The sequence below is a fragment of the Crocuta crocuta genome, unplaced genomic scaffold (assembly GCF_008692635.1).
Source record: "Crocuta crocuta isolate KB4526 unplaced genomic scaffold, BGI_CrCroc_1.0 scaffold27, whole genome shotgun sequence".
Classification (NCBI taxonomy): domain Eukaryota; kingdom Metazoa; phylum Chordata; class Mammalia; order Carnivora; family Hyaenidae; genus Crocuta; species Crocuta crocuta.
The window spans coordinates 2,188,546-2,210,887 of NW_027532250.1; positions in this window are offsets into that span (position 1 = coordinate 2,188,546).

Genomic DNA, 22,342 nt, shown 5'->3' on the forward strand with positions numbered 1-22,342 from the left:
AAACGCGCCTCAGTCTCTGGTGGTGACATGGGCCACGTGGGAGGACGCGAGATGCACGTGGGAAGACGCGGGGGGTGGGGCGAAGAGGGAGGGGGCTCCGGGATGGTCTCCGGGAGCATGTGACCCCGGGCTGAGCCGCAGGGTGGCCCGGCGATTGGAGGGTCTTGGCCCTGCCCCTGACCGTGGGTTTGCCCCCGCCCACCGATGGGCGGGAGGGAGCCCTTTTCGAGGTTGCTGCCTGGAGGCAGGCGGGTGGTGTTGAGCCGTCCCGACGCTGGCCGAGCTCGGTTGGGGCCTCTCCAGAAACTAAGCTTCTGGCGGTGGGGGCGCGGAGGCACCCCGCCCTAGGGTCCCTGGCTACTTAAAACCGCTCCTGGGGTGGCCTGGCTCGTCTTCCGTGTCTGTGCGCTGGCGGGTGTCAGATACCCGGGGGCCCGGGCGTTGGAACCTGCAGCGTCCGGGGCTTCGCCCCCCGCTGCGGAGGGAGGCGGGCCCTCGGCTGAGTGGCGAAGACGGAAGAAGAAGCGGCTTGTGGGGTAAGTCGAGATTCTCCCTTTGGAAAGCTTCTGTTTCAGGGCCTGCGACAGGCATCGGCGGGAGCTGAGTCCCCTTCCGGAAAGCACGCTGGGCCAGTTCCCAGGCTTCGTCCAACACGTTCTAAAGTGATGTTGGTACTTGGATTCCCCCGGGGCCGCGCGCGCGCTCGAGTCGCTCATTTGTCTCCCAGCAATTTGGAGTGTTGCTCATTAGCCTTCCTGCGTTGGCCTCAAGCTCTGGGCACCGGTTTTGACCTGGGTCAGCGTGTCCTAGAACACTGGGCTCTAGCCTGGCACCGCCACCGACTGGCTTCTGGGAGTGACAGGCAAGTGATTTGAAGTCATTAGCGTAGTGCGTCCTCACCATTTTCTCCCTGTCAGATGGTGACCGGTACCCAGGCCACCAGGCCCGGGAGGGGCTCAGCAGGCAGGGAAGGCACCCCGCAGGAGGCCTGGGTGGGCGGGCGGCAAAGCCATCTGACTGACTTCGTTTCCCCTTTTTAAGAGATTTCCAGGAACAAAGGTGGCAGGTGGGGAGGGATTGGACCTTCCGCTAGCTCTCCGGGAAGAACGCTTCTTGTTACTTCCAGATGCCGGCTGCCGGCTTGACTTTCAGTCCTGCTAGTGGCTTGTTAGCTGACTTTGGTCAAGTTACTTAACCTGAGTTTACTTCCTTATCTGTGAAACGGAGATAATAATGTTATCGACTTTATGGGAATGTTCAGTGGCGGTAAGGTTCTTGGAAGAGAGCCTGGCACATAGTAAATCCATGGTCCTTGCTATGGTACTCGTCCTGGGCGGGAAGACCGCTACTCTTCATTCTTGTTATTATATTGCTATTATGTAGAGTAGATTCCGGCCTGACGTTGATAGCTGCTACTTCCTGCACACTATGTTCCCTTTTTATGGATTGTCACATTTATGCCTAAATGCAACCCCTGGGGTGGGTAGTCTCATCATTTCCATTTTTGCAGATGAGGCAGTTGAGGCTTAGGGAGGTTTGGGGAAGGTTATCTGGGGCTACAGGGCCCTCCCTGACATGGGGGGGGCTTTCTTCTCCTACGACGCGAGTTTATTGAAGCCTTAATGCGCAGCATCTGGGGCATGATTGGGGGCTGACCGCGCGCTCGTACACGAAGGCGGTCTGGACCCGAAGGTGGCTGGGATTGCAGAGCTCGGCCTCAGGACGGGAGTCAAGGCACCTGGGCCCCGCTGGTTTGCAGCCAGGTGGTGCGTGCAGGTGGTTCCCTGTGAGAGACCCTGGAGATTTGCCCTCAATAGTGTGGCCTGGAGCACGCATAACCCTGTTCTAGGCGCCCTTGGCCAGCAGGTGGCGCTGCAGGCCCTCCCGAGGCCCGAGCGCACAGAGGCGAGGTCCCCGCCTGGGACTCGGGTTTGGGGCGAGGTAACGTTTGCAGATGCAGCTATTGAAGTCAGTTCCCTGGGCAATGGCATCTCTGGCCGGTTCAGCGAATCGCTAACGCAGACGAGTCGCGGATTCACTTTTGTAGGAAGCCCGCATTAAATTCAGGCCTGAAAATGGAAATAATCTTATCACTTACTCCTCTGAGTCTTTTTTGGGTTGCTGTCCTTTTGTGTGTCAGTTTTTTGTGACCCCGACATTGGTCCACACTTCCGCAAAACGAATAGATCAGCTCACATAATGTCTTCAGGGAGAAGTATGTGAACCCAGCCGGTACCGTTTTTCAGAAGAGGACCTGAGGCTCAGACAAAGTGAACGGGTAGAGCCTGGAGGGAACCCCAGGTGGTCTGGCTCCATGGTTTTTTCCCTGTCTCCCAGCTATTGAATAATTATCCTCCTCCAGACTTTCCATGTCTCCCCCCCTCCCCCCTCCTCCATTCTCCCAGCAGAAAATGGCATCTTTATTGGTAGGGGTGAGGGGGTGGTGGAAGAAACAGGATGAAGAGGGAGGGGGTGTTTTCTGAGTGGTGAAAAGGGACTCCGGGGTACTGCACAGCAGCTGTGTTCGTGGCTGGGGACGGGTCTTTGGGATCTATGGGATGGGAGGTCATTTTGGGATCAGGAATGGCAAACCTTCCTTCCCCCACAGGGACAGACCCTGTGTAAATCGCCATCTAAGGGGGAAGCTGCCTGTGGCTCTAGCACATGGTGTGCCCAAGGAGGTTCTATCTCCTGAATTCTTTGTTTTTTGTTTTTTTTTTGAATGTTTATTTAAGAGAGAGAGACAGACAGAGTGAGCGGGGGAGGGGCAGAGAGAGAGAGGGAGACACAGAATCCGAAGCAGGCTCTGGGCTCTGAGCTGTCAGCACGGAGCCCCATGCGGGGCTTGAACCCATGAGCTGTGAGATCATGACCTGAGCCGAAGTCAGACGCTTAACCGACTGAACCCCCCAGGCGCCCTCTCCTGAATTCTTAAGCTGTGTGGTAACTTGCAAAGGTGGCTGCAGATTCCTCCCCTCCCGTTCAGTGGTGAGGGCTGTTTCCCACCCCTTGAATCTGGCTGGCCGGTGACTTTGGCCAATACAATGCAGCCAGAGCGATGGTTTGTGTGTTTTGAGCCCGAGCCTCAAAGGGTCTTGCACACTCCACCGTGGCTCCTAAAAATGATCCCCGTGGGAACAAACCCGGGCTAGGCTTGCTGGAGGAGGAGACCAAGCAGAAGAGAATGAGTCATCCCAGCTGAGGGATCCTAAGGCCATCCTGGCCCCCCCCCCCATCTGAGCTCCAGAGGACTGCAAACACCGGCACCAGCCCAGCCAAGCCAGCCCCGACAAGCAGAGCCATCTGGCTGAGCCCAGTCCGCATTCCTGAACCCCAGAATCACGAGACCATGAATGCTGTACAGAAAACGCTGACCCAAGCCTGCTGTCTGCTTTGAAAGAATGTAAAATTTCACGGGGCGCCTGGGTGGCCTCAGTCGGTTAAGTGTCTGACTCTTGGTTTTGGCTCAGGTTAGGATCTCATGTTTCATGGGATTGAGTCTCGAGTTGGGCTCTGTGCTGATAGTGTGGAGCCTGGTTGGGATTCTCTGTCCTCTCTCTCTGCCCCTCCCCTGCTCGCTCGCCCTCTGTCTAAAAATAAACATTTGGTGGGGGGGAAGCATGTAAAATCTCCTAATTTTTAAATACTGGCAGTAAGTTAGAAACAAACATGCAGACCGACTGTCCCAAACCTTTAGAGGTTGAACCAAATATTTCTGAGTTCCAGACGGGGCCCCGGGAATATCTGGTTGGCAAACACTGCGATAAAGCCTGTGGAATAGACGCAGGTCTTGATTTCCTGCTTCCAGCAATGTCGCCCATGTAAGTTGTAGTGAATTTATAAATGCTAATTGAATGTTAGTGCGGAGAGGGATTTATGCGCTGACTCTCAAAAGGGCCCTCAGCTGCTCCGACTTTCCTCTTGGGATTTGGAGTTTCAACTTTGGTATCTGTGGGTTTCTTTGTTCAAGTTGATCTCTTGGTCTTGTTTAAAAATAGAATCTGTATGTTTCAGGGAGCTACAGAGTCCTAATCTTGTTGACCACTGCAGGGAGCTTGGACACCAGCAGAGTTTAAGCTTCTGCACTTCAATCTGCTGTAATAACTCCAGCGGTGAATAATTAAGGGTATTGACTCGGCTGAGGAAATGAGTATTTTGAATCCGCGTCCCTGAGCAGGGACGGGCGAGGAAGCGGGAAGACACCAGACTCTTGTTTCACACTTAAGATTTCCAAGGTTTCCGTGTTGTTTTCCCTTGGAGACATACAAGAGCCATTAAAAACCATCTTGGTCCCAAAGAGCTGATATAATGAGACAGATATAATTCCCTCAGATTTTGCAGAACCGGGAAAGAAAAGAAAAAACCCAAGGGAGGTAGGAGTAGCTCCTGATTCTTTTTATCTCCAAGTTATTCGCTGGGGGATCTTTTATGAGGCTGAGAAAGGATTGTGATTGTACGTATTTTACATAATGGAGCTCAGCTTGCTGTCCTCTGCCTTCAGACTTGGACAAGGCCTGGCTCATTTGTGCTCAGATACTTTCGATGTTACTTCCATTTCATGAGCCACGTTCAGGTCAGCTAATGGATGGGGGGGCGGGGGGAGAGGAGACACCATTCCGTGGAGCATCTTTTCTCTGTGTGTGGAGGGGGACTGTCAGCATCAGGATCACCTGAGTGGGGGAGAAGGGGATGGCTTTAAAAAAATTGTGATGTAATTGACATAGAACATTGTATAAATCTAACGTGTATGATGCATCGATTTGATAGACTCATATATTGCAATATGAGGACTGTAGTCGCAGTAATGTGTTTATCATGTTACATATTTATCATTGTGGGTGTGTGATGAGAATGGTGAAGATTTAGTTTGTCAGCAACTTTTTTTTTTAAGTGTTGTCTAAGTTTTTTTTTTTTTTAGAAATTTTTAATGTTTATTTGAGAGCGAGCGAGAGCACGCGTGAGAGCGCGAGAGCACACAAGCAGGGGAGGGGCAGAGACAGAGGGAGACACAGAATCCAAAGCTCCAGGCTTTGAGCCGTTGGCACAGAGCCCGACGCGGGGCTCAAACTTTTGAACCTTGAGATCATGACTGGAGCTGAAGTTGGCTGCTTAACCGCCTGAGTCCCCTGGGTGCCCCAAGATTAGTTTTTCAGCAACTTTGAAGTTTGTCATACAGTATTGTTGACTGAAATCACTGTGTTGTATATTAGATCTACAGACCTTATTTATCTACTAGTTGTAAGTTTGTCCCCTTAAACAACATCTTGTCAATTCCCATACCCACCCCCACCCAACCCCTAGTGACCACCATTCGATTCCTATTTTTGCAAGTTCGTTTTTTTTTTTTTAGATCCCATGTAAAGATGATGTCATATAGTGTTCATCTTTCTCTGATTTATTTCTCTGATTTTCACTTAGCACAATGCCTTCAACATCCATTCATGTCACAGAGGGCAGTGCTATTCCACCGTATAATGCCACCTCTGCTGTATTGATTCATCCATTTGTGGACACTTCCGTTGTTTGCATATCTTGGCTGTTGTGACCAGAGCTGCAGTGAACATGGGGGTGCAGCTATCCTTTTGGGACACTGGTTTCAGTTCCTTTGTACCCAGCAGCGGGATTGCTGGGTCAAGTGGTGGTTCATTTTTTTAATTTCTTGAGGAACCAACATCCCGTTTTCCATAATGGCTGTACCAATTTACATTCCCACCGATCGTGTAGAAGGACTCCCTTTTCTTCACATCCTCCCCAGTGCCTGCTGTCTCCTGGAGGACAGCTCCTTTAAAAGGCAGGTTCCTGAGTCCAGACCAAAACCAGTGGTTCGGAATGCCTGTGGATGGGGACCTGAGACCTGTAGTTTGAACAAGCCATTCAGGTGATTTTTTTGCAGTGCATTAGACGTGGGGAGAGAGCAGGCAGTGTGGTTGAGGGTGAGCTCTGGAAAGCCTTCCACTTTGTTAAAATGTCTAAGCTGAAAGGTCTCAGTGAGATGCTGATGTGGAGCCTGGAATGTCCAGGGAGTTGGCTTTGGGTTTGCCACGAGGAGCAGGAGACAGTTTTGCAGATGATTAAAACCATGTTTTTGCTCAGGGCTAAAAGTCTCAACCTCTGGTTGAGAGAGACCCATGTCCTTATCTTATTTGAAATACTGCCATTCGGAGCTTGCCTTGTACTCTGAAATACGGTTCTTCAACAGGATGGCTGGCTCTTGTGGTAAGCTATTGCTGTGTGATGCATTACCCCAAGATCAGGGGATTAAACAACATTAAACATGTATTATTGCTTACAGTTCCTGTTGGTCAGGAATTTAGCACCAACTTCACTGGGTGGTGTTGGCTCAAGATTTTTCACGAGATTGCAGTCAGCATGTGGGCTTGGGTCATCGTCATCTGAAGGCTTGATTGGGGCTGGAGGATCCGCTTCCAAAGTGGCTCCCTCACAGGGCAGGCCAGTTGGTGATGCCTGTTGGCAGTCCTTTCCCACGTGGGCCTCTCCATAGCGCAGCTTGAGTGTCCTCACGGCGTGGCAGCTGGCTTTCCTGAGACGAAGGAATCCCGAGAGAACAAAGCAGAAGTTGCAGTGTTCTTTATAACCTAGCTTTGGTAATCACACTGTGTAATTTCTGCAATATCATATTGGTCTAATAGGTCAGCTCTATTCATTGTGGTACATTTTGGAGTTACACAAATATGGATACCATGGGCACCCAGGTGGCTCAGTCTGTTGGGTGTCTGACTTTTGATTCCAGCTCAGATCATGATCTCATAGTTTGTGGGATCGAGCCCCACTTCGGGCTTTGTGCTAACAGTAAGAAGCCTGCTTGGGACTGACTCTCTTTCTCTTTCTGTCTCTGCCTCTCCCCCACTTGTGCACAATCTCTCTTTCTCTCTCTCAAAATAAATTTAAAACAGTGTGACTGCTGGGAGGTGAGGATCTCTGGGGACCACATTGGAGGCTGGCTGCCACTTGAACAGCATTCACCTTCTCATAAAAATAGTAACTACTATTGACAGAGGGCTTACTATGTGCTAAACGTTCCACATGCTCTTTATACACACAATCCTATAATAGTGTAATTGCTGTTTATTGGTTTTCAACATTCACAATCGATTCCCAGGGCAGGCATGAAAACTTAGCTTTTGTGTTCAGAGGTCAGAAGGAGTGGAAAATCGAACTGTTTAGAAACCTAAAAGCAACGGTGTTTTCACAAGACACTGTGAAATGGGTGCAGAAGGATGAGGGGTAGAGGGAAAGGAACAGGAGCTGATGAGCATCTTACAAAGGAAGGGGGTCAAGGGTCCCGCGGAAGTTGATGGAACAAGAAATGGAGGGTTGAGCGTGTCACTGGAACGTCTAAAGCGTCATAAGTGGCTAAAAAATTAAGCTATAAATACCAAAAACTGAGACGGAGATGGGAAATTGGGAGCTAACCCCTCTTGGTGGGAGGCAATACTTCTTGTCTAAATCCAGAAACGGGCGCCTGGGTGGCTTAGTCGGTTAAGTGTCCGACTTTCGCTTAGGTCATGATCTCGCGGTTCGTGGGTTCGAGCCCCGCGTCGGGCTCTGTGCTGACTGCCAGCTTAGCCTGGAGCCTGTTTCAGTCTGTGTCCCCCTCTCTCTCTGACCCTCCCCTGCTCACGCTGTCTCTCTCTCTCTCTCCTAGAAATAAATAAAACATTAAAAAATTAAAAAAAAAATAAATCCAGAAACAATGGTATAAACATACTATTTCCAGCTATAGAGGTGAGTGAGCGTTGGGGTTTGTTAGTTGGAAATTGGTGCCGTGTGCCCAGATGGAATGATTCTGCCGAGGGGAAGGTGTGGAGGAGGGGGAGACATTTCAGGGACTTCCCAGGGGAGCAGGCACCGGTCTCATACTTGAATTTCCACCAGTATCACCTGCTGATCCTTAGAACACAGACCGCCGGGCGCCATGCCCAGAGTTTCTGCTTCGGTGTCCCTGGGGTTGTGTAAGAGGGAAAACTCCTGGTTCTCCGCCACTCACACAGAGCACTTCTGTGACCAGGTGGGCGGGTTTTTCCCTCACGTGGACCAATTCTCCTCACACCAGCGGGATGTCCTACAGTTCAGTTGAGTTCTGACACCATCAGCTTGGAGTCCGTGTCAGACCCTATGGGTTCAGGGCTCAGCTCCACAAGACTCCCCCTCTTCAGGTGCCAGTCACAAGTAAAAGGTTGTCACCTGTGCTTCTGACCAACTGGCTATGCATCGGGGTTCCCATTACCACCCCCTCTTGGGTTCAGTAATTTGCTAGACAGCTCACAAAACTCTGGGGAGCATTTACAGCCACCCACTCCCTGGCATTCAGTCATGTCTTGATACCCCTGCCACCCTAGCCTCTTCCCCTGGGGAGCTCTCAACCTGATGGAGAAAATGGCGGAGAGGAAATCCAGGTTTTTTTTTTTTTTTAAGACTTAAAAGAATGCCAGCAGTAGGACTGATCTCTCCCTCTCTCCCTACTTTTTCTGTTCACATATGGAAGCAGGAATACTTTTGAAGTGACTAATTTTCCCCGGTAATTTTATTTCAGATCAATGGCTTCTTAGAAGTCTCCATGGTACCCAGGGAAATGATATAGATGAGCCCAAATGCCACCCATTGTATAGTGATACCATCTCTGCAAAATATTTCCCCTTGTCTGGAATACATGTTGACTGTTGACTTCTTGCATCATTCATTTATTTGTTCATCCAGTGAATATTTCCTGGGTGTCTTCTATGTACCAGACACCATTCTTGGTGCTTGGGACACCACAGAGAATAAGAAAAGACAAAATACTGCACTGAGGGAGCTGATGTTTTAGTGGGAAGAAGTGGGACACTAAATAAGTAAATACTACGGTATTTGGGATAGACGACCATATGACTGGCTGTGGAGAGGAAAGACAGCAGCGTGGGGGAGCATGAGAGTCAGTGAAGCAAGTGTGGCCTAGCGTGGGTAGCCAGGGAATCTGAGCTGCCATGGATTAGTGACATTTGACCAGAGACCTGAGTGGAGTATGGGAGTGAGCCATGTGGCTTCATGCTGGAAGAGCATTCTTTTTTTTTTAATTTAAAAATTTTTAATGTTTTATTTATTTCTGAGAGAAAGAGAAAGACAGAGAGACAGCCAGCATGAACAGGGGAAGGTCAGAGAGAGGGAGACACAGAATCTGAAACAGGCTCCAGGCTCTGTCAGCACAGAGCCCAACGTGGGGCTCGAGCCCACGAACCATGAGATCATGACCTGAGCCTAAGTTGGATGCTTAACGGACTGAGCCACCCAGGTGCCCCTGGAAGAGCATTCTGCATCAGGGAATGGTAAATACATACAAAGTTCTGGGGCCAAAATGTGCTGTGTTTTGTTTTTTTTTCTTTTTAAAAAGGTGGATGAGAAGGTAAAAACTCCCAGTTTTCAGACCCATCTGTGCTTCCTCAATCTTTAGCTGATCAATCCAGCTTTTCCTTTCCACTGTATCTTCTGAGTGCTTTCAGTTAATAATGTATACTTTCTGGGGCGCCTGGGTGGCTCAGTAGGTTAAGCATCTGCCTTTGGCTCAGGTCACCATCTCGCAGTTCGTGGAGCCTGCTTTGGATTCTGTGTCTCCCTCTTGCTCTGCCCCTCCCCTGCTCATGCTCTGTCTCTCTCTGTCTCTTATAAAAAAAATTAACAAATTAAAAAAATATCATTTCTATCACAATAACTTGTGTAAGTAAAAGGAAAACATAGACCACAATTGCTTTTTTAAAAAAAGGTTTTTATTTTTATTTTGAGAGGGAGAGAGCCAGCAGGGGAGGGACAGAGAGTGGGGAAGAGAGAATGTCTAGCAGGCTCCGCCCTGTCTGTGAAGAGCCCGACCCCATGAACTGTGAGATCATGACCTGAGCCGAAATCAAGAGACTGATGCTTAACCAATCAAGCCACCCAGGCACCCCAATGACAGTTGCTTCTTAGGTTAGAATCTTGTTAAATAGAAGGCATTTTCTATCTTGATCTGGATACACAGAAATGAGTGCGGTGCTGAATTGGGGCACAGGGCCTCAGGGAAGTGGTATTTATGTAACACACAGAGGGACATTTGGAGTTGGAAAGGAGCCCTGGGAGGGGACGGGTAGAGGAAAGTGCTGGAATAGAAATAGATGAAGGCTCTGCAGGAGTGAAGCCGACTTGGAACAATCCCCTGTGGTGGGAGACTGGAGGAATGGAAGAATTGAGATTTTTAAATCTAAAATAATAACTTCATGTTTTTTCAGTTTATTTTATTTGCCAAACACTTCCTTAGCACCTAGCGAAGCATGGTTCTAAGTGCTGTTCGAAATATTTTTTTGAGATACAAGTCATATACCACACAAAATTCACCCTTTTAAAGCCTACAGTTGAGTGGTTTTAGTATATGAGGAAATTGTACAACCATCATGGCTATCTACTTCCAGAATGTTTTCATCACCCTCAAGAGAAATCTCATACTTGTTAATGGTCGTTCCCCAGATGTGCAAAATATCTACTCATTTAAGATTCATTGCAGCTCTCTAAGTTAGAGACTGTAATTACGCATCTCTTCCCCAGAAGAACTGAGCTTGGGGTTTATAGGAGCTGGAATTTGGGCTCAAATCCAAGTCATCTGGTCTTGGAGGCAATGACCTTAAGCATTATTCTCCTCCCCTAATAAGAAGTAACTTACTGATAACAGGTGAAGGTGGTTTTTTTTTTTTTTAACATATCACAGGGGGAGGAGATTTAGAATGGTCAGAAGCAACACTACTCAGCAAATAAGAAAACAAAACTTCTAAAACTTAACCACTAGCACAGTAGTGTTTTGCTACCCCGCTTCTTGTTGTGCCTGAGTCACGAGTCCCCTGAGACCTCCAAGGAGCCGACACCAATGCAAGTACATAAGGGTCTTTATTACACGCTCGAGCAGGGGCTCACCTGTGTACCGGCCCAGCGGCAGTAAGGAGAAGCCCCGAACAATGGCGAGCAGGGTTTTTATGGGGTTAGGGACGGGGGTGTTACAGTGCATACGTTGTACGTATTGCATCATCACATAAGCACCAATCATAATTGTACAGCACCCCTGGTAACAGTTTTGACCATTCAGTATCCGTGAGGCGTCCGTTACTTTTGGTGGGACCCAATCATGACCTTTGAGAATCCTTTGAAAATGACCAATTATAAGGTGAGCTCAAAGGGCCTACCTGGGGTTTCGGCAAGCAGTGAGTGATTGGCTAGTTTGTACAGAGTAACTACCTGCAGTTCCCAGCCCTGACTCAGACCATAGGAATGTTACACATTTCTTTTGATTGGCTGATCCGAGGGTGGTCCTGAGGGTGGTTTCAGCTGAAGCTTATCCTGGAATTAAGTCTACGTGTAGCCGGAGGTTGCTCTTAATGGAGGACTTAATTACAGGCTCTTCATTCTCATCCTTGAAATTTATTACAGACTTGTTTTATGTAACAGTTTTAAACTAGCCTTCCTATACTTTTCTGGATCTCTTTTTTAAGTTATTTTTAATGTTTATTCATTTTAGAGAGACATACACAGAGCCTGAACAGGGGAGGGACAGAGAGAGAGGGAGACCCAGAATCTCAAGCAGGCCCCAGGCTCTGAGCTTGAATGCACAAACTGTGAGATCATTACCTGAGCAGAAGTCAGAGGCTTAAAAGACTGAGCCATCCAGGCGCCCTGTTCTCTGTCTCTTTAAATGCCACCTTCAACTTCTTGGTTTCTCAAGTCAGACTTTGGGGTTGCTTTGATTCCTCCCTTCTCCTTACCTCTAACATCCAGTCCTTTTTCAAGTCTTGCTGACTGTTATCTCCAGACATCTTCAAAGTGAATCTTCACTTCTTTCCATCAGTGCCAATATCACTTTCTTACAAGCCACCACCACCTTTCTTCTCAGTTTAGCTAATTGCGGTGTGTCAGATGTGGCATTTTGTGTTCGGCATTTCAGTGTCGAGAATGCTCTTCCTCCTTTGTCCCCTTGGTATGTTCTTTCCTTTTTTAAATTTTTTATAGTTTTTTTTTTAATTTTTGAGACAGAGAGAGACAGAGCATGAGCAGGGGAGGAGCAGAGAGAGAGGGAGACACAGAATCTGAAACCGGCTCCAGGCTCTGAGCTGGCAGCACAAAACCTGATGCAGGGCTTGAACCCACGAACCGCGAGATCATGACCTGAGCCGAAGTCGGACACTTAGCCGACCGAGCCACCCAGGCGCCCCTCTTTCCTTTTAAGACTCCTCTGAGATCTTCCTCTGGACATGCTCTCTGGCAGAGGCCTGGCCCACCCACACTTGGGTCCAGCTGGCTTCAGCACCGCACTGGCGGACAGTTCCCTGCCCTGGAAGGCTTGCACTGCGTGTCTCTGCTGCGCGGCTGTGGGTCTTTCCCCAGAGTCCCAGGAGGTGGTGCCAGTGTGGCCTTTGAGTACCGGGAAAGTCCTGGCCCCAGGAGCAACCCGACTTCATTCTCTTTCAGGAGGAAAGCTCTGAGACACATTCTACACAGTTCTTCAGTCGACTTTATTATCAAAATTAAAACCCCCGTGTTCCAAAGGATACCATCAAGAAAAGAAGATAATCCACAAAAATGGGAGAAAATATTTACAAATCCTCTATCTGATACAGGACTTGTGTCCAAACTGTAAAGTGCTCAACAATAAGAAGACAGCTTAGTTCTGAAAACAGGCAAAGATTTGAATAGATGGATCCAAAGAAGATGTACTAATGGCCAGTAAGGACCCAAAAAGATGCTTAACACCATTAGTCTTTAGGAGAAAGCAAATCAAAATGACTTCCTCACATCTACTAGGATGGCTACAGTAAGCAAGATAAACAGTAACTAGAGTTGGCAAGGATGTGGAGAAATTGGAGCCCCCATGCATTGCTGGGGGGAAGGTCAGAAAAGGTACAGTCCCGGAGCGCCTGCGTGGCTCAGTCGGTTAAGCATCCGGCCTCAGCTCAGGTCATGATCTCGCGGTTCGTGGGTTTGAGCCCCGCGTCAGGCTCTGTGCTGACAGCTCAGAGCCTGGAGCCTGTTTCAGATTATGTGTTTCCCTCTCTCTCTGACCCTCCCCTGCTCACGTTCTCGTTCTCTCTCTCTCAGAATTAAATCAAACATTAAAAAAAGAAATGGTACAGTCCCTGTGGAAAACAGTTTGGCAATTTCTCAAAAAGTTAAACATAGTGTTATCATGCGAGCCAGCAATTCCACACCTAGATATACGCCGAAGAGAATTGAAAAAACTACGTCCACACAGTAGCTTGTACACGAATGGTTCCACCAGCATTACTTACGATAGAAAGAAATGGAAATGAGTCAAATGTCCATCAGTTAATGGCTGGATAAAAATTGTGCTGTACAGAGGCACCTGGCAGGCTTGGTCAGTACAACATGTGGGTAGAGCGTGTGACTCTTGATCTGGGAGTTGTGGGTTCGAGCCCCACGTTGGGTGTACAGATTACTTAAAATCTTAAAAACAACTGCTATATACATATAATTATTCAGCCAAAAAAAAGGAATTAAGTATTGACACATGTTACAGCTTAGATGGGTCTTGAAAACACTGTGGTAGGTGAAAGTAGCCAGATACAAAAGGCCAAATATTGTATGATTCCATTTTTATCAAATATTCAGAATATGCAACTCTGCAGAGACAGAAGGTAGATTAGTGGTTACCGAGAGCTGGGGNGGCTCACGTTCTCGTTCTCTCTCTCTCAGAATTAAACATTAAAAAAAGAAATGGTACAGTCCCTGTGGAAAACAGTTTGGCAATTTCTCAAAAAGTTAAACATAGTGTTATCATGCGAGCCAGCAATTCCACACCTAGATATACGCCGAAGAGAATTGAAAAAACTACGTCCACACAGTAGCTTGTACACGAATGGTTCCACCAGCATTACTTACGATAGAAAGAAATGGAAATGAGTCAAATGTCCATCAGTTAATGGCTGGATAAAAATTGTGCTGTACAGAGGCACCTGGCAGGCTTGGTCAGTACAACATGTGGGTAGAGCGTGTGACTCTTGATCTGGGAGTTGTGGGTTCGAGCCCCACGTTGGGTGTACAGATTACTTAAAATCTTAAAAACAACTGCTATATACATATAATTATTCAGCCAAAAAAAAGGAATTAAGTATTGACACATGTTACAGCTTAGATGGGTCTTGAAAACACTGTGGTAGGTGAAAGTAGCCAGACACAAAAGGCCAAATATTGTATGATTCCATTTTTATCAAATATTCAGAATATGCAACTCTGCAGAGACAGAAGGTAGATTAGTGGTTACCGAGAGCTGGGGACAGCGACAGTGAGGAGTGACTGCTAATGGGCATGGGGTTTCCTTTTGGGGTGTCGAGAATGTTCTGGAATCAGATAGTGCTAATGCTTGCACAGCTCAGTGACTATTCTAAAACCTACCGACTGTACCCTTTATAAAAGAGTAGGGTTTTATGGTATGTAAATTATGTCCGTTTAATGAAAGAAGTACTCTGTCTTGCTTTTTCTACTTTGATCCTTTTTGGTCAGCATGCTTCATTTTTCTGAATTGCCAAAGTTTCTGTTCGTGATTTTCCCAAAGGTGCTGGTGATGGAGTGGGCGCACCTGCAATGACTTCAATTACCCTGACCTCTTAGCTGCTTTGTGCAGAGAACAACCTTCTGCCCCGTGGGGCTAAGCTCTAAAGGGCTCAGATGTGTTGGACCTGGAGAGAGGAGTGACTGGCATCATCTCAAATGGGGGATCCAGGCCACTTTGTTCCCGCACCCGGAGTGGTGCCTGAGGTTCCTGGGCTAACCAAACAGTATGATGTTTCTGTGTGGACCCCAAGGGGAGGAAATGAAGCTTGCTCCTAGGACACTGCAGCGCTGAGCCATTCTGGGCCAGGAAATGATGGCAACCTCAAAACGGGGACTTTGCCGGATTGAAACCTCAGATAGCTTGGGTAAGATGTAAGAGGCTACGTGCCCTAGTGGAAAGAGTTCAGGCTTTGAGACCATAAACACTTAGGTTCAAGTTCAAGCTCTCGGAAGTGACTTATTTCTAAGCCTCAGTTTCTTCATTGAGAGTAACGCTCCTTCCCTTGGGTGTTTGGGGAGGACTCGAGCCAGTGAAGGAGTATGCCGGGCACAAGGCTGGTGCTCAGCTAACAGTGGTCAGGCTTAATGTGAAACACAAAGTCACGGTGACCTCGTGGCTTTGATCCATTAGACCTTGGGCTGGAATTAATTTAGAAATTTGGTAGAAGGCACAGCAAGAAATTGATAGAAATGAAATCTATCCCCTTCGTTTTCTAAAGAATTTACTAATGAAAGGGAACTTCCTAACCTGTGAAATCATGAGGCCCCAGGGAGCTCAGTGTGGGGTAAACAGGCTCTTTGCAGAAAACCTCCAAGCGCTCTTAACATTTAAATGGTACAAAATCAGTGCATTTTGTCTCTCAGGCAACCAACACACTAACTTCCACTTCCAGGTAAAAAAAAAATGCGAATGTTCTTCAGGGTTGGCTTGAACTTAATGCACATCTATGTCGGGGATCACATTTCTCAACCTCAGATCCCAGCCAGGCTGTTCGAAATGTAAACAGACTCGGAAAATTGTGGTTATATGGCCACAGTTCAAAAACAGCCAAGCTAACTGCTCTCTCCTCCTTTCTGCCCTTTGATCGCCTGTTCTCGCCTCCCACTGGCCAAGCTGAAGGGACCTTGGGCCAGCCAGTCCCTAGAATCAGCTCCCAGGCCGCTGAGCAGGGTGCAGGAGAGAAGGTGCTGGGAGCAGGGGCGGGGTGGGGTGAGGCAGACTAAGTAGCTCCACCAGACGCAAGCACAGTCCCTGAAAGTTCGCTAAAGGACCTGAATGTCCAGGAGAAACCGAGTCCCCCGGGCGGGAGCTACAAGTTGTGTGGCAGAACATGGCGAGGTTTTGTGGTAGCTGCTTGGCTGAGTGGTGGCTGGGGTGGCTTTCTAGACCTTAACGTTTCGTTGAAGAGGTCTACCCTTGTATCTGCATTTCTATTGAGATTCAGATTTTCCTGAATATTACATCAGATGAATATGCTCCATGCATTAGAAATCTGTTTAAAAATTTAAAAACTGCTTATCTATTTTTGAGGGAGAGGGAGAGAGGAGCGGGGGGGGGGGGGGGGACAGAGAATTCCAAGCAGGCTCTGCACTGACAGCATAAAGCCCTATGTGGGGCTCAAACTCAGGAGCCGGGAGATCATGACAGAAGCCGAAGTCAGACGCTTAACTGACTGAGCCACCCAGGTGCTCCAATTAGAAACCTGTTTTAAAAGTCAGCCTCTAGAGCCTTCTGACCTCTGCAGACTCCCTTGTCCGTAAGCGGTTAAGTCGCATGTAAGTAAAGTGCCCCACAAATTCCAGCTTGAGCTTTTCTTTCCAAACCTGGAAGGAAGATTCTCTTGTGACCGGTCCTTCTTCTGATGTCCTGCTGGGGGGACAGAGCCAGCGGCTCTCATGGGGAAGGCCTGACATTTAGGATGAAAATTGTTTTTCCTCTGTACCTTTGACAGAGGGGAGAAAGGGCAGGTGAGACAAATTGTTTTTGGAGCCCTGCCTTCACCAGATTCTGGGCTGTTCCTTATAGGTTGTTAGGAAGGTGCCACAGTTCTGCCCGCTGAGTGTGTTTAACAATTCAGGTGAGAAAAGCTCTCTTGGGGAGTGAGATTCTAACTATAAGAGGTTTCACAGCGGCACTCAGACGCTTCTTTGATACATGCGTGTTTTCTGTACTGCTTGTCCCTGGAGAGTATCGCACACCCCACGTGAGGGAAACCTTGAGCTGTATTTTCCTTTAATTCCGCCGCGGTTCTGACCGAGGAGGGATCCTCTTTCTGTGGTGTGTGGCATGGCCGGTTCCTTCCGTTCCAGAATCTCTTATTTTGAGTGTTCAGTACCCCGGTTGAGGCTGCAAACTGTTTTTAGCCCCAGGTGAAGAGAAGACCCTGAAGCCTCATTTCAGATTAAATCCGGATGTTACCACAGTCCTGCAACTGGGAACTTGAACTTGGCGAGTGCTTTGGGAATGGGCATGGCCCGGGCTCCCAGGTCCCCACCGGCCCAGCTCTGCCTCCAGGTGACCTCGAGGGCACCCCTGACCCCTTCCTCCTATCTCTCCTGAGGCAGAGCCTATCAATTTTATACAGGATCAGAAGGCAAGCAGAGTGTCCTGGCAGATTATTTCCTTGTTCAGCGAAAACGTCTGAGATTTTTCATATGTTCCAGCTTTGAGCTCGATCACGTTTCCATAAGGATTATTAGGCCCTGCTGCATAGCAGTCAGCGGTTCCCCCTGCGTGGGGAAAGTGATCCTGCCCTCCCGAGTGGACCTGTGGAACTGTCTGGAGACGTTTGTGGTCAGTGCAGTTTGCAGGGGGGTGCTGATGTCTGCAGAGTGGAGGCGCGGGATGCTGCCAGCACCCCACGGCGCACAGGGCAGCCACACAGCAGAGCGCCGTCCAGTCCCCAGTGTCCGTGGTGCCCAGGCTGAGAAACGCCAGTGGAGACTGAAATCAGTTTGGCCAACATCCTCCTGCGCCTTGGGATGCTTCTCCAATCCAGACCCTTGCTATGTGCGTACCTGTGAGCTCCTGGTATTTTTATATTAACACTTCAGCTCTTTCGGCAACATTTTCTGAATGCCCGCCACTTACCTGGTGCTGTTCTTAGCCCTGAAGACACAGCAGTGAACAGGACGGGGCCTGTCTGCGTGGAGCCCACAGTCTGCAGGGTGTGCTTTCCTCTAGTGGGGACTCACTCTCTGGCACTGTACCCTGCTGCAAATTCCTCTTAGCCAGATTTCTCTGACCCTCTTCTCCTCCTCCTGGGTTGGGCACGGACTGGGTGCTGTGAGTACACAGAATGTTAAGGTTTGTCCAGAAGCCTTCTCTTGAAGTCTGGAGGCGACAGACACTGGCAAGAGGAGTGTGGATTTTTGAGCCAGACGGAAGTGGATTCAGATCTTGGCTGTGCTTATTAAGAAGCTGTTGTGTGCCTCTGAATCTCTCTGTGTCTATTCCATCTGTAAAATGGGGCTGATAAACATTCCTACCTTGATGACTGATCGCCAGGACTTGGGTGGAGCGTGTCTGGGATGCATGGAGCACAATCCTGAAATCGGTGCACCTTGCTGGTCTTATGATGGGGCAGAGGGGTGGGTGGGAAGGGAGGCAGCGAAGCGCTCTGCTCAGGTAGGAGGCAGCCAGCCACCCCCCTCACACTTCCTGAGTGCCTTCTCTGGCCTGGCCCTCGGCTAGATGCTGGGGGAAGCAGAGGGTAAACAGGCAGACAGGGTCCATTTCGGCTGCCGGTGCTGCATGCGTCCTGGGGTTGAAGATAGAGGGTGAATGAGTAAATGGCCAACTACCTGATCTAAGCTCAGGTTCTCCTGGGTGCTAAACATGGGCAGGAATAAAGGATGGCATAGAGGGATCTCCTTTGGATTGAGCATTAAAGAAGTTTTCTTGAAATGCTTTTAATGAAAGGAGAAATGACATTTCAGCCGAGCCTAAAGAGGGAGCCACCATGCAAGGCACGGGCCAAGGGAAGCGCATTCCTGGCAGAGGAAACAGAAATTGCAAAGGCCCAGGGACGCTTGGGTGGCTCAGTCGGTTAAGCGTCCAACTTGGGCTCAGGTCATGATCGCGCAGTCTGTGGGTTCGAGCCCTGCGTTGGGCTCTGTGCTGACAGCTCAGAGCCTGGAGCCTGCTTCGGATTCTGTGTCTCCCTCTCTCTGCCCCTCCCCTGTTTATTTATAGTCTCTCTCTCTCTCTCTTTCTCTCTCTATCTCTCTCTCTCTCAAAAATAAACATTCAAAAAAATTGCAAAGGCCCAGAGCTGGGAAGAGATTGACTTGTTGCAGGTACTGAAAGAAAGCTGATGAGACAGGACTGTATTTGATAAGGCGGAGAATGGAGAGGAATGAGGTCAGGGAGGTCAGCAGGGGTAAGACCTTGCAGGAGCTAATGGGCATGGTAGGGGCTTTTGCCTTAGGATAAACCAAGGGCAAAACGAAGACAATACAGCACAGGGATGTTCTTAGTCCTCGAAGTGTATCTGAATTTATAATTTTCCTTATGCCTCCCGCCCAGCCGTGTGGCTCCAGGGTCTGTTTTCATCCCGTTCGTGGTGGCTGTCTTGTAGCTCGTGTTCAGTATGTGTTAAGCTCAGTGATTCAAAGGAGGCTCATCCTAATCATCAGGCAGACCCCCCTCCTCAGCGAACTGGGAACCCAGAGAGTCACAGAGCCACGTGCAAAGCCCTCCTGCTTCTCAAAGTGCACGTATGAGTTTTCTGTTACTGGGTAACAAATTACCACAAGCTTGGTGGTGCTCAGTATTCCGGATCGTCAGGAAATGAAAATCAAAACCAGGGGCCCCTGGGTGGCTCAGTCGGTTAAGCGTCCGATTTTGACTCAGGTCATGATCTCACCATTTGTGAGTTCGAGCCCCGTGTTGGGCTCTGTGCTGATGGCTAGCTCAGAGCCTGGGGCCTGCTTCGGATTCTGTGTCTCCCTCTCTCTGTCTCTCCCCTGATCATGCCCTGTCTCTCAANAATTTGGTGGTGCTCAGTATTCCGGATCGTCAGGTAAATGAAAATCAAAACCAGGGGCCCCTGGGTGGCTCAGTCGGTTAAGCGTCCGATTTTGACTCAGGTCATGATCTCACCATTTGTGAGATCGAGCCCCGTGTTGGGCTCTGTGCTGATGGCTAGCTCAGAGCCTGGGGCCTGCTTCGGATTCTGTGTCTCCCTCTCTCTGTCTCTCCCCTGATCATGCCCTGTCTCTCAAAAATGAATAAACATTAAAAAAAATTAAAGTTATAAAAGAAAAAGAAAAAAAAAGGAAGTGAAAACCACCATGAAAGGTGATCTCGCACCTGTTAGGTTGGTGTTTCTCCAGAAGACAAGGGACGACAGGTATTGACGAGCACGTGGAAATAAAGGAACCGAGGTTCACCGCTGGTGGGAATGCAACCTGGTAACCGCCGTTATGGAAAAGCAGTGCGGAGGTTCCTCACGAAATTAAAATGAGGGCTCCCATACGACCCAGCAATTTCGCTTCTGGGTATTTATCAATAGAAAATGAAACCCTGTACTTCGCGCTCCATGAAGCTTTATTCACAATAGCCAAGATACGGGAACAACCTAGGTGTCCACTGATGGGTGAATGAAGAAAGGAAATGCGACACGTAATGGAATATTATTCAGCCATAAAAAAGAAAGAAATTCTGCTGTTGGTAACGACAAAGACCCCCCAGGACATGATGCTGGATGAACTAAGGAAGCCGGACGCAGAGAGACGCTGCTGATTTTGTTTGGCCGGCTAGGATACTTGAGCTACTCTCAGACTCCCTTGCAGCGAGCTGGTGGCCGTGTGACCCGGGCCTGGCCGGTGGGTCGTAAACAGGGCTCTGCTGGGGACTAGCGGAGGTACAGGCTGTCCTAGAAGCAGACCCCGGGGCGCAGATTCAAGTGCAAGTGGTTTACTTGAGCGGTGATCTCGGCCAACAGGGGTAAGAGAGCAGGGAGATGGGACAGAGAGGAGAAGCCGCCAACACGGGACGTGCCCTCGCGCAAGTTGCCGCAGTGGGGACGCTGGAGGCTGCGTAGAGCTGTCCACCCAAGTGCTAAGGAGGATCGGTGTTAATCCACTGACTTCTGCTCGTTATCGATGGAAGGGTGTTCATCTCCGATTACTTCCCGTTTGCCCTGTTCAGGCCGAGCAGGCTCGAGGGGCTGGAGAGAAGAGTCACCTCTTGGGCCTTTGGGAGTCTTGCCTTTGGGAGACCCCAGGAACCGCGAGGCTGAGTGGGCGGAGCAGGGTCGCCACCTGCTGCGTGTGCAGCCTGGGTGGTGACGGGCATCTCCTCTCTGGCCTGGTGCTCGCTGAGCTTTCAAGCGTGTGGACCACCCTCACCTCCCCCGTTTTCCCCGGTCCCCCAAATGCTGCGGGAGCGGGAGGTGAGTGAGGGTGTGGGAGAGCTTGTCACGTGCGCACTTGGACTGTGGGATGGTGCCCGCCTCTGATCCGGAGGCGTCTCAAGAGCTCTGAGTGGCAGGGGGCTGGGGACAGAGGAGGCAGAGGAAGCGGCCTACGGTGGCTGGGCCCGGGAGCCACAGCATGCCCTCTTCCATGGGCTGAGAGGGTGCTGTGGGTGTGTCCCCCTGGGATGCCAGCCAGAGCAAGGGATCCCAGGGGAGTACCTGTAAGGCAGAAGTTGCTGGGACATCGGAAGGTGTGGGCCAGGGATGAGTCCTCAGCCTCAGGAGGGAATGGTGCTGTATCTGAGGCCCTCAGTGGAGGCCGGGGGAACTCTGTTTTTCTTTTCCTCGTGGAGCCAGTTTGAGCTTGAGTCTCTGAGAAACATCAACAGAATCTTGGCTGATACGTCCAGCTTCAAATTTATTTTTCTCCCCAAATGAAATTTCTTGCTCATTTTGAAATGTACTTGGTAACATGTGTCCAAATCTGAAAGCCTGGAATGTTCTGCTCCCATGAGTGTGTCCAAGTCTGAAAGCCTGGAATGTTCTGCTCCCATGAAGGGAAAATGTCAGGATTGAGCCTTGTTTCAATTTGCCTCAATGAGTAATTGCTATAGCAGCATTGAAACTATGATTCAGGAGTTCTTTGCTGGGACTAATTGAAATGAGAATGGATTCTGGCCTTGACATTTTTCCTTTCTCTTTCATTTTCATTTTTTCATTTTTATTTTTAGTTTTTTTTGAGTTTTCAGACTTTCCTCTGTGTTCTGGGTTGTTCGTGTGAGGTTCCTTTGGAATTGAAACAAACTTCAATTCTGAGAAGATCTCAGTTCTACTTATTAATAATGGGATGTCTGTTCATTAATAATTAAGAAAGAATCAGTCCCTCAGTAACTGATAAGCTTTGAGGCTCTGCCTTTGCTTTTTGGCCTCAGCTGATTAGCTATGTAAGTATGTGGGTTTGGTCACTGTATTTGTTTTCATTTGTGAGAGTCATTTGTGCAATGATCTTGGACGAGTCGAGAGGAGACAGGAAGCGTTTTATGCAAAGTGATTTTTTTTAAAATAAAAAAATCAGTAGTTCTAGCTCTGGGAAAAATGTGGCAATGTTATTATAATACTTGGTGATTCTGTTGGCGAGTGTAAATTGGTAGAATCCCTTTGGAAGGCAATTTGGAAAATCTGTTAAATGTAAAATGCACGTGGACCCTCCTTGGACCCCCAGTCCCATTTCCGGGAGCTTTTGTTCCAGATGTGCTCCCAAATGGGCACAAGCGGGGGTGTTGGGGGTTATTCAATGCAGTATTTTCTTTATGGCAAACATTTGAAAAGTCCCCAAGTATTCA